At 30.4% G+C, this 17109-nt stretch overlaps 1 protein-coding gene across 1 annotated transcript in view; it reads left to right on the top strand.

The window, feature by feature from the left end:
• Positions 1-3322: 3322 nt before the first annotated feature.
• Positions 3323-17109, top strand: part of LOC148273748 (uncharacterized) — a gene marked incomplete at its 3' end in the record, with an annotated part of 239749 nt that continues 225962 nt past the window's right edge. Inside the window, exon 1 of the mRNA XM_088238266.1 lies at positions 3323-3479. The remainder of the gene's footprint in view (positions 3480-17109) is intronic.

Here is a 17109-nt window from a genome sequence, read left to right on the forward strand (position 1 = left end):
GGGGTAGGAACTCCAACCAACCCTCAACTACAAAATCCTACGTAAGTATGTAATATTGCAACTATATACAAATTGTATATGGATTTAATACATTAACGTTTCCCATTACAAAAAAGAAAAAAACAATTCTCGTGTACATAACTCAAAGTGACGTCTTTTAACAATGTGTTAATTTTCATTTTATTTTGTTTCATTAATTTTTCACACCTATAAGGTTTTTACGTACATGGAAGTTATATAAAACATGAGTATATAAACAACATAAATTTTAAAAATACAATATAAATGAACAAAAGATAGAACAGTGTTTAGAAGTAAAGTTGACATAAAAATATATATAAATATGAGTGTATAAACAAAATAAATTTCAAAAAATACAATAGGTACAAGTGTTTAGAAGTTTAGTTGGTTTAAAAAAAAAAGTTTAAAAAAGAAGCTGTTTATAGCTTTTAAACTACGTATTTAAAAAAAATAAAATAAAAAGAATATTTTATTTTTTTTTGTTTGGTAATTATTTTTAGTATTACATGGAAAATATGTAAATATTGTTACAGCAAATAGCAACCGGGAGTGCAGCTAGAAATAGCAGGCGCCACATTCAACAGTATGAAGGCTGTCTGGAAATTGGTTATTCATCATCATCATTCCCTTTCCGCACCTTACGGTGCATAGGGAACCGCATTAGTGCACCAATCGCAGTGTATCTTGATCGTTCTGGTTAAATAAAGGTTAGATGATCAGTCTTACTTTTCAGGTGCCAGTCCAGCAGCTATGAAATATTCTAGTCTGTGTCTGGTAATTATACGAAGTTTTCTTGTCGTAATTGTGCATGTCAGTTACTTTTGTTATGATGATATCGTATATATATATATTTGAATCTTCTTCTTTAGCCTTCTGTTCTCCAATCCTGGATATTGGCCTCTTCCATATTCTTCAATTTTTCTCGATCAGTTGCTACTTGCAGCCAATTTTTACCCCCCTACAGCAGCTATGTCGTCAGACCATCTTTTTTGAGGTCTTCCGAGGCCTCGTTTATTCTTCCTAAATCTCCAACTAAAAAAAATAGGGGTCTTGTCTCGCAACATGTCCTGCCCATCGCCACTTCAGTCCTGCTACGCGATCCATAATATTCGTTATTCTGGTTCTGTTCCTAATTTCTTAATTTCGTATTTTATCTCTTAGGCTCATACCAAGCATGGATCTTTTCATGGATAATCTTTGATGTCTTTGCATGTATTAAAATACTTAAGTGTTAATATTTTAACTTTTAAAAAAATAATTGCCCTAATACGTGTTTTGTGATGTTCAGCGTAATAATGAAATTCATCGCTTTCCTACGAGACTCCCCAAAACACGAATTCAGGCAACTCAGAACAATCTGTATCATAAAGAACTTAATATGTTTAATGAGTAGCCAAAAGGTTTAAGGGATGCTGGGTCTATCGCATCGTTTCATGGGATGGCGATGATTTTTGTTAAAAACAATTATTCATTTAGGTAAATAGAGTGTCATCCGAAAGCGTTTAGATTTTATTACCATGTTTTGTTTTTGAAATTATTTATTGTATACATCATATATTAGTTAAAAAATAACAAGGTGTTCAAATTATTATTTGTACAACTATTTAAAACAAATAAATTACAAAACATGAAATCCTTTATGTGGCCTAGTGTAAGTTTGTGTATTAGTTTGAAGAACTCAAAATTTCTAAAGGTGTCTGTGTCTAGGTTAGAAGTTTTATAATTTGTTTGTGTCGGGATTAAGTTAGTAACATACTTTTCTACCAACATTTACCTCGTCATCATAATCATTCTCCTTTCACACCTTACGGTGCATAAGGCACTGCCTCGGTACACCAACCGCGGCGTATTGTGATCATTTTTGTTACATCAAGGTAAGATGATTAGTCTTATGCTTCAGGTGCCAGTACAGGAACAATGAAATATTTGATGGGAAAACACTTTTTACAAAATGCGTCGTATCAATCATATCGAGAATTGAACCCGAGACCTCTTGAAATAGAATTAAGAATAGTCCAGAAACCGCATACGCGCATCAAACAGAAGGCGACTAAACTACTCTTGAAGGAGTAGTTTTACGTTTTGACCTATTAGTTTCTTTGTAGACGTCGCTCAATACGCAACTCCCGATTTGAATTTAACTATGCCGTGTTGTATCGTTTTAAAGTGTAGAAATACTGTTGGGATCTTAAAGAAACAGGATAGGATCACATTTCATGTGTAACTAGCAGATGTTTATGTGAGTAGCAAATGCATTACTTAAAAAAATAATTATTTTTCGAGAATTAACGAAAATTTAACCTTTCAGATTAAACAACGCCGTAATGGATATTTGACCGAAATCATCTGTAAAACATAAAATATTATTTAGCATGACACAAAAATATCCATTTTATATTTAAAGTTTATTAATTAAATTACTTTTATTAAATGATCCTTTTACTATCTACTCTGTTGTGTCAATAAATGTTTCCGCGTGTACATTAAAATTTTAGAAAAATAAAACAAATTGCTTTTTAAAAAAAATATATTGAACTTACGTTTGTGTTATGATTGTCTTTTTCGCGATCTGGCAACATTTCGCAGTAACTTCAAGCATGCGCGCGGCGAAAGTGGGCCAAAGTAAGGGGAATATTTGGACACAGTCCGATGTATCCAAATATGATTCATGCTCCTTTTGGACTATTCTTAATTCTATGCCTCTTGAAATCTATAAGGAATTTTGTAAAAATCAACTAATCCTCGACTACTGATGTTTATTGCATCAGCACTAAGTGAATATAAAATTTTTATTTCAACTTAAAAAATATTTTTTACCACGAAAATGAACTTTGATATTTTATTCAAGTATAAAACAGCTTTTTTCGATAATTTTTGCATTTTTAACTTGAAAACGCCAAAAAGTCGATCCCCGTGTTTTATCTTCTAAAGTACATAAATATTGTTTCCATCGCGAAATAATTCCTTAACATTTAGATATTCCCACGTTCTTGCAAAGCTAAAATATGTTTTTATTGTTACACAAAAATAAATGTTACAAACGATACACAAAACTTTTAATTTTAACAGTACACGAGTTTACTTACAATGTTCCACTAACCCAGGATATTTAACTAACTTTAAATAAATTAATATCATTTTGAAAAGTACTTACTAACACCATACGAAAAGGAAGAAATCATTGATTTAGCGTTGTTTTTTCAGTAAGGATAAATTTTCCACTTTATACACAAAGGTTGAAATTCGCTTCCCTTGTATTCGTTTTCTTTATCAATACACCCTCATCGTGTGTTCCTGGATTAGTCTACCGCGGACCTCCGTCGTGAAAGGACGTGTGCCATTGTGTCGTAGCGGGGAAATTTCCGACGCGAAAGAAACTTTTTACGATAAAAGCGATCGTTATAAAATTATTTAAACATTTCACCGGTTTTGCGTAATGACGTGAACTTCAAAATAAGGTAAATTACATTACTACACTTTTATAATGTAGATAATTCATTAATATAAATTGAAAAATTGTATTTAGAATTTTTTTAAATGTGTTTCATAAATTTAATGTTATAAATGTTTTAACGATTTATTTTTTTGCTCGATTTGATTAATGATAAATTTAAATGTAAGCCAATTATTTTTATAGTTTTATGCATATAAAATAGAAGAAAAAAATACTCACGTTTTCGTGGAATATAAAAGTCAAGGCATTTACAGGGCTAATGATTTGTCATTTGGCTGGTTTGAGTAGCCATTATCACAATGTGTAATATCAACTATTCTGCCTTTGTTTAAAAATGCATATGTCTTTTATTCTTCCATTTGTTGATTTTTGTGAAGCTAATAAGCTGAAACCTTTATTGGTGCATTCTAGAATACATTTTTATGCTAGTAGTAATAGCGTTTATACATTACGAACAAAAAAGAAAAGTTCACTACCTAAGTTATATAATATTTTTAACATAAGTTATATTAATTTAATTTATTTAAAAAAAAAAAATGTTTATTTCCTAATCCATAAGGGTTTCTAGAATAATCTGTCAATTGGTTTAAAATAATAATAAAATAAAAAAATACTGTTTTTAAATTAAGAAAAAATGCAATATTGTCAAACTTTTGATTGTATTTTTCCCGTTTCCTTATTTTATTTTTTAAATATTTTTTTACGTTATCTTTAGTCAAAATTTTTAATATTATCAGGTATAATTTAAGTTTTTTTTTATAATTCGGAAATGACAAAATTAATATTTACCTTTGATGATTCTGAGTTGTGTTTCATAAGGTACCGTAAACTAAAAAAAATAATTCAATTTCGTTGTGTATTATATTGTATTAGTTGCATTTTTTAGCACCTATTTTTCTTAAAAGTAAAGATCATAATAATTGCGTTAATTCTTTAATTATTTTTAAAAAAAAATTGATTGCTTTTAATTATCTCAAACTGTTTGGTCATCTTTCAATTGTAGTTTTTTAATATTATTTTCTTTTATAAGGCATCAAAACCATGGTATACATATTAATTAATTATTTTACTCATAAACAATAATACTCGTATGTCTGTACTCTCTAAATTGATTTAAATTTACACAAATGTCTTAGCAACCGGTGACAAACCATTAGTTAAAAGTTTATCGGGGTGAATATTGTTTAATATTTTACAATTTATTACGAAAAACGATTTAGAACAACGATTGTATATTTTCTTGAATAATAACTATAAAAAAACATTTAATCAAATCATTTTATTTTACTGCTCTCAGTTTTCGTAATTAAATCAGAGACTTTGTATCCTAAAATTTATAATTAAATCCATGGATTACAAAACATTAAAAAAATATTATAATGAAATAAAAAAACAATGAATATTTTAATTATTATAATTCGATTACTAAAAAAAAGAATTTTGGAGATTTTTTTATAAACAATATTTTTGGATAGGAAGTATTTGTAAGTAAGTTGTTTGTCTAGGCATTTACAAGGCTTGCGCTCCATTATTGGCTGGTTTAAGTGACAACTATACACACAATTTAACATTTACTAGATTGCCTTTGTTTAAACTTAAATGTTTTTTCAATTCTTACTCGTGTTAATTTTTGTAGTCAGTCAAAGACCTGAAACCTTTATTGATGTGGATGATATTCATCTGAATTATTTTTTTTTCATACTAGAAAACTCCTGAAATTTTTATATACCATATTAAACCAGTTGGTTAAATAAAAAAAAATATTTCATTCAAATATTCGTTTAAAGAACTTACGTTTTCAATATTGTTTAGAATTTTTTTGAACGCTCCTGAAACAATATTGTACTCAACAGGGGCGAACCGTGTATAGAAGCGATTATGCACAGCTTACCATTATATTTGACTAACCATAATAATGTTTTATTGTAACTTTATTTACAGAAAAACAAATAAATAATTACCATTTATTTTAAATCATTTCCATCGTTTGTATTTTTATCCTAATATAAATATAAATTTTAATAAAGCGCGCCCAGCGCCTGCGGTGGGCCAAGAAACTAGCCGATTATTCCAGCTTATTTTTTCATACAAATAAGTATACTATATTTTGAATGTACTAACCCCAGTGCGGGTTTTTTCTCCTAGATTAAACTTGCAGATTACACAAATTATTTGAAGATACTTTATTTGGAAAACAGTATTTCAAACATTGTTTCTTAAGGACCATTTTTCTTTGGGATGGTACTTATGACATAAGACCATAATAACTTTCATGCGTCATAGTGCAGGACATATAGCACTCCACGCGGCCGTTTTAAGAACTAGTAATTACTAGAACAATGCGGCCAGTTGACATTTTAATTGAAAACCTAATATCGACTGAATTCGTAGTGGTATTTTTGGTTTTTTATAATGAATTATATATTAAAGTAATGGATAATATATCTATATAATATAATAAATCACAAAGTTACATCGTTTGAGTTGATTTCATGGATTAGAGTTGTTGTATCACACAGAATCACAGAAAAATATCAATTTATGGTATATATTACTTACATAATATTATGTACCTCCTATGTAGGTACAAATATATGTATATTATACTTTTTATAGCTTACCTGTAAATAAAATCACCATTCGCCACTGGTACTCAGTTAAATACAATGACAGAAAAAATGATCTTTTTAATAATTATATTTTTTGTAACGTATTATCTTGGAATTTATATTAATAAAGTTTTTGGCATAAATACAAACATATAAGTATACTTTACAAATGTAAATACTGCAGTCGAAAACATTCTTGTATTTATATTCCTAAATAAAAAGAAGAAAAAAAATGGTTTATGTGATTTATGTTCTAAAATAAATTGTATTCGCGCTTTGAACACAATTCAGGTACAAGTGCCATAGTTCATGGAAACAATAAAATAAACAAACAAATATGCTTCGGAGATCAGCAGTAAATGGAAGGAAAATATAAAACGTATATTTTGTAACCCTAGGGAAAATTTACCATTTGTGCGGGCTTAACAAAAACGGATCGTGTGTGGTTACTGGAAACCTTTTGGCTATCTTCGTTCTAACTTCACAACGTAACATCTTTTTACTTTGTCCCCATTTAGAATTTTTTTTTCTAAAAATTGTGACTTCAAAAAAAAACTTTTTGTAACACTGTAAAATGAAACATTGGTCAGTGCGTAATAAGTTTATGTATCTTTAAATATGTTTATTTTATTATGATATCAAAATTTTGAATTGGTCAACTATTATGAAAATCCCACTCCTCCACTCTATTTCCTCATCTGTTAACCTTCTTACGAGTTACGAGCCCTTTTTTTTTCTCATGTCTTACATAAAATATTATTTTTATTTTTACTGTGTAACATGTTCTCTCATTATATTTGTGAAAAACTTTAACTGGATGTATGTTCAATGTTTAATATTCTTATAAAACAACTGTTGTTTTTCCATAATAAATAAAAATAAATAGAAATAAAACCCACTGAAAAATGATGTTATTTGATTAGCCTAATTGTAAAAGTAATCTATCTAAGACCACGGTCATTGGTTTTTATACAAAAAAATCAATGAAATTCTTTTTTTAGGTTTCACTTTTTGTTTTTACCAACGAGCGCTATTCCCGAAATGGGCATTTTAATAATTGATAGTTGCTGGTTAAAAAGTATGAATGACAAAAAATGTAGTTATGAGATAGAGCGTTTATAAGTTTACTAACATCTTCGACAATAATTAATAAACTTATACATTAAAAGGATCCAGCTTAATATAAATAGCCAATACTGTCATAGATAATCTAAAATAGTTTTAATTTATATTAAATTATAAATTTATTTCCATTATTTAACTGACATCCACCCTTTGTCTCCTATGCATTTTTTCTTGTTCACCAGCTCAATTACAATGACCGCACTTGTCGGTGATTACCGAAGCGATAAAAATTTCTTGTGGATACGTGTTAGTTAATTGACGTGATAAACATCTGTGATTGACCACCGGGTATCTTGAAAAGTACAGCCTAGGTATTAAATTTTATTTAACAGAAATGCAGATCGTGTTAACTGCCGTCAGATTAGTTTTATAAGTTTAATGTAATACATAAAAGTGGACATTCATCGTGTATAGGTATTTTTAATACCCTTCAATTGGTTAAACGTTTACAATTTTTTAAACTTATAAATAGTCTTTTATCTCACTTTTTGTCTAATAAACGAATTTATTTTATTTTAAGTCCTATAACAAACTTTGCAAAAGTTATTTGTAGATATTTACATCAAGTAGGTAAGTATTTTTATTTTACAGACATACAACATAGTATAATGATAACTAGTTGGCGAAACAGTTCATTTTTTGTGAGGAAAGTTTGTTATTGTATTTAAAATGGGATTAACAATATTTATCACTAAAAATGTAAAAATGTTTATACTGCCATGTCGGCAATACAACTTGTAACAGATTTCAGCAATACATTTCATTTTATGACAGGGAAGTTTACACCGGTGGCGGTGGAAAGATATAGATGATAATATATAACTTTTTATACATTTTGAAGGAGAGCGATTTCAAAGTTCGATGGGCTTTAGAAAACCAAAATTTTAGTTTACAAGTCGAATTCTAGAGTTAGTAAATGCACTGAATATTTGTTTTTCCATGATATTTATTTTAACATACTTTATTTACGCAAAATGCTGCGAAATTTAATTTTTTTTCTAGGCTTTCCTGACATCATATTTCGCCACCTAAAACAGACGCCAAAATAAAATATGTCTGACATACCAAATATAGTCATCTTTCAACAGACATGAAATACTATCTTTAAAAATAGAGTAATGGTTGACAAAACCAGATATGTTTGACACATTATATTTCGCTATCTAAATTAATGTCGCCAAAACAAGAAACCATAAACTGTCCACCATTACTCTATTTTTAAAGATAGTATGTCACGTCTGTTGACAATTTATGTTTATTGTTAAGAGACATTTCTCAATTTGCCATCTCTCGCTAAAAAAAAATATCAACAAAACGCATTTTTTTTCTTTCATATTACCTTTACCTACGGATCAAAAAACAATATTCAACAGATTTTTATACGTCCAAATCTTTGAAGAAAATTGTAAGTAGAAAGTATTGAACCTCCTAGTAAACTAATCAAGATTGTCAGATATTTAAAATGATATAAAGAGTAGATTCGTACTCACATCAAGAAATGTGTCAGCTCATTTACTTCTCAAAACTCAAGTGAATAATAATATAAAGTAAGGATGTTCAAACATTCGCAAAACTGTATGTTGTTAATAGGTTAGAAATAATAACAATACAATATAAGCCATGTTATACTTTCATATTTCTTTTCCAAAAATATTCGCTAATTCTTTTAAATTACCGATTAATCAACCCCCGAACGGGTTTATTTTAATACTTGTAAAAATATGTTTAAATACTGTCACTTAATTTGTTGAAATTGTTTTGTTTTGATTTTTCTCTATACGTGCAGAGTAATTTTATTTTGAGAGGCTTATTTTTTCATCGCCACGTGTTCTAAATTCAATGATAAAAACTAGATTTCGGGCTAACGCAGTGTAACAACATTGTCGTTTTTATGGTAGTAAAACAGTGAAAAGTGTATATTGCACTTACAGGGTTTTGGGGAAGGACATAAAAATATTCTTTCGGGAATCGCTAACTGCCAGAAGCATTCTTTTTTCCTCTTTTCTTTCAGAAAAATTGGTGCGTAAACACATCTGCTCAATTCGAGCTGTGGTCTATTGACGCAGAAATATTATAAAAGGCGATCTTTGGAAAACGCGAAGAAAATCAATATTTTAATAAGTATTCATGTGACAAAAGCTGGTTATGTATGGATGGAAAATCACTTCAAAATCGTAATGCAGACAAAGTCAATTGACGACGAAATACGAACGGTATTTCGATTTTGACAAACGTAGACCTACTTGTTTACAAAATAGAATAATAATTGTCCTTCGTTTTTGTGTGTGATAAATAATAAAAGGTATATAAAAATAGATGAAGAACATTTTCTTGAAGGTAATATGGAAATGTAGGCAATTAATGGGCTTATGATATGTCATTGACTAGTTTGAAAAGCTACTTTCTACACTGCGTAACATTCACTCTTGCATTTGTTGGAAACATTTTTTTTTTTTTTTTAATAAGAAAAAGAAGTATTTGCGTTTTTGTGATTAACCAAAATATTAAATTTTTAGGGCCATTTTAAGTTCAGTTCATAGTACAAAAAAATAGGCAGTGATTGTTTAAAAATTTTTTTTTAAGAGAAGCATTTGATCCATCAAATCTATGGACAGACGGCGCATGTTTTTCATTTTGTAATTAGAAACTATAATAACATTTTGTCCGTGTGCAGGCGCAAGAAGAATACAGTTCTGTGTGAAACAGAATCAGAATCAGAACCCTGGATGAGCGTTTATGACTCGGTGGCTACTCTTAAAATGAAATCTAGTAGATATTAGTCCGCTTTGTTGTATAGTGCTTGAAATCTCGGATTAATTTCCGATATACATAAAATAATAATAATCATGGTTTATTAACAAAAATAACAATTACTTTATCTAATACATACACACTTATGTAATAGATTTATCTGGATCATGTCTAGTCTGCCTAACTAGGTACAACCTGTTGTAAGGCAGACATTTTTATGCAAAAAATAATCAATGACAAATTTATTGAATTGAATACGGGTCATGGTTTTGCAATTTTTGTGTAACATATTGAATATTTTGGGGCCCAGACAACTGAAATTTCTTTACCAGAATTTAGAGTTTCTGATAGACCCGATGACCCATCCTCTATTTAGACTTCTGGTAATATGGGACTTTTCCTTTTTGGGATTTGATAGAATAATTTACTTTCAAAATTTTTATTATTCTAAAAATATTTCATTGTTTTATATCAAAGATCTCAAATTCCTCAAATAACTTGACGCTGGGGTACCTAAGGGGCTTTTTAAAAAATATTTTAACGATTGATTTTTGAGCAGATTCGAGAGGTTTTGATATCGATTTATTAGTGCCTCTCAATCCTATTATGCCATAAGTAATTATTGAGTTACAAAAAATAAAATATAGTTGTTTGAGTTTAATTAGGGATAAGATGTTACGTATCGACTTGAAGACATGAGAAAGTTTTTTAATTTTTTGTAATAATTAATAGTTCTATGTGTTCTGTTCATTTAAAATATTTGTCAATAATTAATCCCAAATATTTTATATGGTGTACATTTCTAATAAACATTAATTAGATGTGGTTCACTTCAATAATCCATTGTCCCTCGACTGGCAACTGAAGCGCAAGAGTGATCATCTAACCTACACTAAGCAGATAAATTAAACACGCTGCATTTGGTGTGCCAATTCAGAGCCCTTTGCATCACTGGGTACGGAAAAGGGCATGATTATGATAATTTAATAACTTTATATTATTACGGGTAACCATAAGCTATTATTATATTTCTAGTGCTGGGTATGTATATTTTAAATATAGTTGAGAGTAAGGAAGTTCAGTGCAAGAGAAATTTGGATGCAAAAAATGTTTTCTTATACGGGTAAAAATTAAAACATTTAATTGCACGGCGAATTTTCTCAAAAATGTACGAAAAAAAAATGTTTTCAATAAAAATGAAAAACATTGGAACGTTACAAGTTCATGTGGACAATAACAAATCAATTTAATGTAGTTAAATATTGTGATAAATTTCCGGTTTCTAGGTAGTAATTTTTTTCAACGTTTTCTCTATTTTAAAAGCTCCTGGGTTTAATTTTTAAATAGCAGCACAGCTCATCGACGGCAACTCGCGACATCACGGAAGGAGTAATTTCAAAATTACAAAACTTTAAAAATCATAGCGATGATAATACGATACTTAGAAATATTAAAAACCATTTGGGCTTAGTTTGATAGTCTATAAACAAAAAGAAAAACCACTAAAGTTCCTTTTTCATGCTAAAGTTTTTAGTTGCCGTTGAATCAATCAATGTTTTTTTAATCAGAAAAAACCGGTAATTTATTGGTCCCATTATATTGTGTACACAGGAAATTCGATCAATCCATCAATGTTCTGCAGCAAACTGCGGGTGATATTGTTCAGAAAATATAATGGATTACATTTATAAACGTCATTGAGAAAAATGCAAGCTTTAGAGGTACACCATAATTTTCAAAAGAAACACAGAACCAAAACAAATTGCTAAAATATTAAAAACTGTTTAGAATACGACATAATAAATATTTTACTACCTGCAATTATTGTATTTAAAGTGTTTCTTGTGAAAATACAAATATTCAATCGTACTGCAAAACTTCGCTAAAAACACAAAAAAAAAGGATTTTGAAAAATGTACTGATGTAGTGGTCAGAGCGTTTGCCTACCACGCAAGATCTCTCGGGTTTGATTTTCGGCATGGTTGACATGAAATGTTAATTTAAAAAGGTGATTTTACACTATACAATAGAATTAACCAGGTTGTGGTCCTGTGGCTAGTGTATCGGACTTACGGACCAAAGGTCTGTGGTTCTAATCCCACTCTACCCCAACTTGATTCCCATTTTCTAATAGTGAGTTATTTACAACTCGTTGAAAATGGCTCTCAAAATTAAATATTTGGGTAAATCATAAGAACGCAAATATTTATTTTCTTATAAAAAAAAAAATCTGTTCCAAAAAAAGTTCTTAAAGTGCCTTTTGGGTTGAAAAATATGAAATTAGCTGCCAGAACAATATGTAAATTAAAGTGCACACAGTGGTTTGTGGAACGGCAAATGTTAACAATTAGTCTGAGGGACAAAGTTAGAAATGAAAAAAACAGACGCCGTACAAAGGTCGCCAACACAGCAGTCTGTTTCGCTAAAATATATTTAAAACAATATCATTAAATGACAATGAGCGGGTCATATTTTGAAACAGGAAAATGAACGATTGACACTTAAGAGTTCTGAAATGGAGACCGGGGGAAAATAAAAAACCAGAAGGGAGACCCCAGAAAAATGGGTAGATTATGTGATCCCAGTCGCGAGAAGAAATTGGCACAAGATAGAAAATAATGGAAAATATTAGAAGAAGTATATTTGTTTATTTATTTATTTTACAGAAACAAGCAGTCGACAATGATAAAATAACATTTAAAAAAAAACATTCGGCTGAAAGGCAGACTAGCGAAGTTTCTTAATAAAAATCATACATACTAAATTGTGGTACAACAAAAGGGTGTGTTTGTGTGTATTTGTGTGGGAGTAAGTGTTCATATGTGTGTAAGCGTAAGTATCATTAAATAGCAAATGGTAGCGTATCGCAGCCAGAAAACCGTCTATATTCAGCTTTGGAGTGATGAAAAGGAAAGAAGAAAAAGATCGAATTGTGATAGAAAGGGTGTCAAACTTTAGACGTTTAAAGGTCCAAGATAATATGATATCGGGTTGTGGTACTGTGGCTAGTGTCTTGAACTCACGAAATAAAGGTCTGTGGTTCGAATTCCACTCTACCCAACTTGATTCCATGTTCTAATAGTTAGTTATTTACAACTCGTAGAAAATGGCTCTGAAAATTAAATATTTGAGTAAATCATAAGAACGCAAATATTTCTTTAAAAAAAAAAATCTGCGTTTCCGAAAACTTGTTGTTCTTCTGCAATTATGAGATCCAGCTATCCCTCTATCTCTTGGGTAGTTTTCCAGGCGGACGTTTTCCAGGGCCGCGATTACAAACGCTAACTTCATCGGTACATATCGAGACGGTATGAAGTAAAATTTATATTCTTGTACGAAAATGAGTGTATTTGTATGATTGCATTTTTCATACAGGAAACTTTATTTTGTTTATAAATAAAATTGAAGATAGATGTTAACTGTACGGGCCCAGAGGGCATTTCATTGGCTGCAGTGTACATTAGTCTGTCGCTGGTCATCCTGCTCACAGTTCCCCACTGGGGGAAGATATATACATATATATATGTATATATAATATACTGATATTCATCTGAATCTGCTACATCGCACGATATTCTTTATATCTCACATATCTCCACAACCTGATGTAAAATAATCAAATTTTAATGAAAATGTAGTAATATCACGAAACGACAAAACTGTTAAAACACGTAGGTTTTTAAGTAATTTATGCTCTTAGGGAAACAAACTCGATTTAATTACATCCCTTGAGACACACCGAAATGTATAAAATAAATTAAAAGAGAATTCATTACTGAGCTGACATAAGGGTTAGATAAATAAATAAGCAAACGTCTTTCCGCCCTGCTAAGTTGTGTTGTAGAACGGATAAGATTAATCTTTCGGCTTAAAATTATGTATTTATGAAGGTCTAAATCAAATTTATTAGTAAACAGGATTTAATTTATTTGATTTTATTACATTGCCTACCTTTAGGAGAAAATCTTTATATTTCATTATCATTATCGAACCTTTAATGGCACCCAATGTACAATACACCACATTGCTAAATCAACAGCAGCGTATTTTAATAATCTATTACAGGAAGGTACGATGAGTCTAATCAGTCTAACTCTCAAAGTGTCGGTCTAAGGAAAATGAAATACTTCAGCGCAAGCACTCCCTCCACATAGGTACCCGAAAATTGTTTTGTCGACCGAAACCAAAAGTCTTTCTATTGGTTGCGTCCATACTTAAAATCAACGTTTATTTGTGTGGGCGCAATGATATAATATACAAATCAAACAAATCTAAAGGGAAAAGATAATCAATAAAAATAAAAGCATTAAAAGACTCCAACACGAAATGGTCAAAGAAATAATTGAATTATAAAATTAACATTTCTTTAAATCTTGTATATTGTAGAACAACTAAAGGTATAAATAAAGTTTTAAAAATCGGGTTGTGGTCCTGTGGCTAGTGTCTCGGACTCACGGGCCAAAGGTCTGTGGTTCGAATCCCACTCTACCCCAACTTGATTCCATTTTCTAATAGCGAGTTAATTACAGCTCGTTGAAAATGGCCCCATAAAATTAACGAACAACGAACGCAAATATTTATTTTTACAAAAAAAAAAAAAACCAGCTTAAAAGGGAACGCGGTTTCATGTTTCTTCATACAAACGAAGTATCTTATTTTCTCCCTGGTTTATGGCACCAGAGCATTAATTTACGCACTTTAATTTACCATTGGCGTGACTCTACGGTTTTTTTTATTTTTATAAATTGTTTACTATGGTAACTAGACCTTAATCTTAATCATTTTAAAAGCACCCAGTTTTATTCGCTGTTTTTGAATGCATCAATTCAGCTTTAAGGAGCGGGAAATGGGGAAGCGAATCGTCAATTTTAGTAAAGCATAATCAATCCGACGTGCAGTTGTGTAGGGAGGCATCCGCGAAAGAGTGACAGAAAAACGATGTTCAAATACGTATTGATCAAAATTCCCTATCACCCCTTATCCAATTAATTCATTAACAAGTTTACTTATTTTTTTATTCTTTAAAATCAATAACCCGCTAAGTATTTTCTTTAGAGGCTTGTCAGCAGGTGCGGATATTGGATAAGGAAGGAAATTATGAAAACTACACTACAACACCCAGACCAATTAATAAAAAATCTTTCTTGGATTTTTTTCTCGCAACTGGCGGGAATCGAACCCGTGACGCTAGCTAGATTCACAGTTAGCTGTCTTACCAACTGCACCACGACGCTTGTCTAATTCGTTTATGTAGTCTCTGAATAAATGAGTGAATAAAATATTTAACAATAGATTTGCTCATATAACATAGCGCTGCTTGTGATCCGTTAAATAAAGGACATCCTACCGTTCAGCATATTCATAGAGAGAACAGTATTATCTCCATGTCCAAATACTTCAGACAGATACTAGATTGTACCCTAAAACTTTCATTTTGATTATCAAAACAATTTTTCATGTGTGTAATCAAAAAACTGTTTAACAAAAAATATCCTGTATTTTATGCGAGTGGAAATGTTCCTAATTTGATAGTTATTTACGAATAAAATATAAAAATGAGAATCGAGATAATCAGTGTTTTGTGAGTTTTTGCTTCCTAGCACAAAACTATATATTTGAAAAACTTTTGATATACAAAATATGGCGTGCATAAAAAATTCCTTTCGCACTGTTTGAAATTTTTACGACGCTATAAAAGGTTACTAAAAGATGGTTGAAGATTACTTTGCGTTAGGATGTATGTTTCTTCCATTACTCTGCATATTTTGCCGCCTAAAAAGTGTAATAATAATATGGATATAAGGGTGTTATCAAAATAAAATCTCTGGAGGACACAAAGAGTAAATTACTTTCTGGCAACACAATGTGTAACATTATACATTAAGGGTGAGTTTTGAGGGATTTCGAATTCAAACTACCCTTCTTCGGAAAAAAACGTAATGAAAATTAAATTCTCCAACTAAATAAAATGAAAAGTTAGAATTGTGCTCATTGACTATATTTCTAAGTTAATTAAAAAACTAGAATAATATTATTTATTTTTTGATCTTAGAAAATAAGAGCTTTTCAGTGTTAAGTAATTATTCAGAGCTAAAAACTTTTTCCGACTAGGTACCATTACGCATAATTATTCATGTTGAAATTATTTTTTTTGAAGAATTGTGGTAGAACCTATTTATTATTCATTTAAAAAATAATTTTCAGAAATTTAATATACACCTCTGAACGCTTAAAAAAATAATTAATTTTTGTTCTCTCCGTGTGAATGAAAAATAAACTTCTGCGTGTGAAAAAGAACAAGAATTCTGGATAAATGTTTGTAAACATTCTAAATTAGGAAATCGAATAGTGGTAAGTCTGCCTCAAAATTCTGTCGTCAACGCGTTCGCCCACCACTCATGAGATCGTGAGCTCGATTTTTGGCTAGGTAGGTGTGAAATGCTCGGCTTAAAAATGGTACGTATTGTAAAATTTCATTATTTTTGAATGGGCATCTGAAGCCTTAAACTGATCACTATACCGTTTTCGTCATGTGAATTGACCACGATGGTTTGTATAAACAAGTGCAATGAAAGATTGCCAAAAGTGATTCAGATATGTTGCAATTGGAATATCAATTTAGGGCTTTATGCTGGGCTTTATGCAGGGCTGAATGCAAATAGGGAATCTATAATGATCATAATTTTCACATTTTACTAATTATAATTTGAAATTTGAAGAATACACATCATCAACGTGTAGTGAAATATTGCACACACCTTAGTACTTAGATTTAAAAAATAATTAAGCTAGTATTAAGTTATAATAATAAATACCAAACTTCTGACTTTTATTAGTAAATGCTTGAAAAGATATTAGATAAAAAATGGTTCGATTTAATCATCAACATTGGAGTCCGAGAGTGGACGGAGCATCCCATAATGCCTCGTGCTGAGGATGCCTCAGGAGAGCCTTGACCCGAGTTCAATCTCCTTCACACCTGCGGGCTCCAACCATCCTGGAAGGCCGTTGATGATGATCTTTCGGCTTCATTCGACGGAACTAAGAGATAAAAAATAAAATAAACAAATTACTGTAAGGCACAAGAATTATGTACACCATAATTGTTATTTATTTTACGTAATGGGAAACGTTAATGTCAATTTACGT

The sequence above is a fragment of the Micrasema longulum genome, unplaced genomic scaffold (assembly GCF_059751315.1).
Source record: "Micrasema longulum isolate JH-2025_06_02 unplaced genomic scaffold, ASM5975131v1 h1tg001847l, whole genome shotgun sequence".
In the NCBI taxonomy this organism is placed as follows: domain Eukaryota; kingdom Metazoa; phylum Arthropoda; class Insecta; order Trichoptera; family Brachycentridae; genus Micrasema; species Micrasema longulum.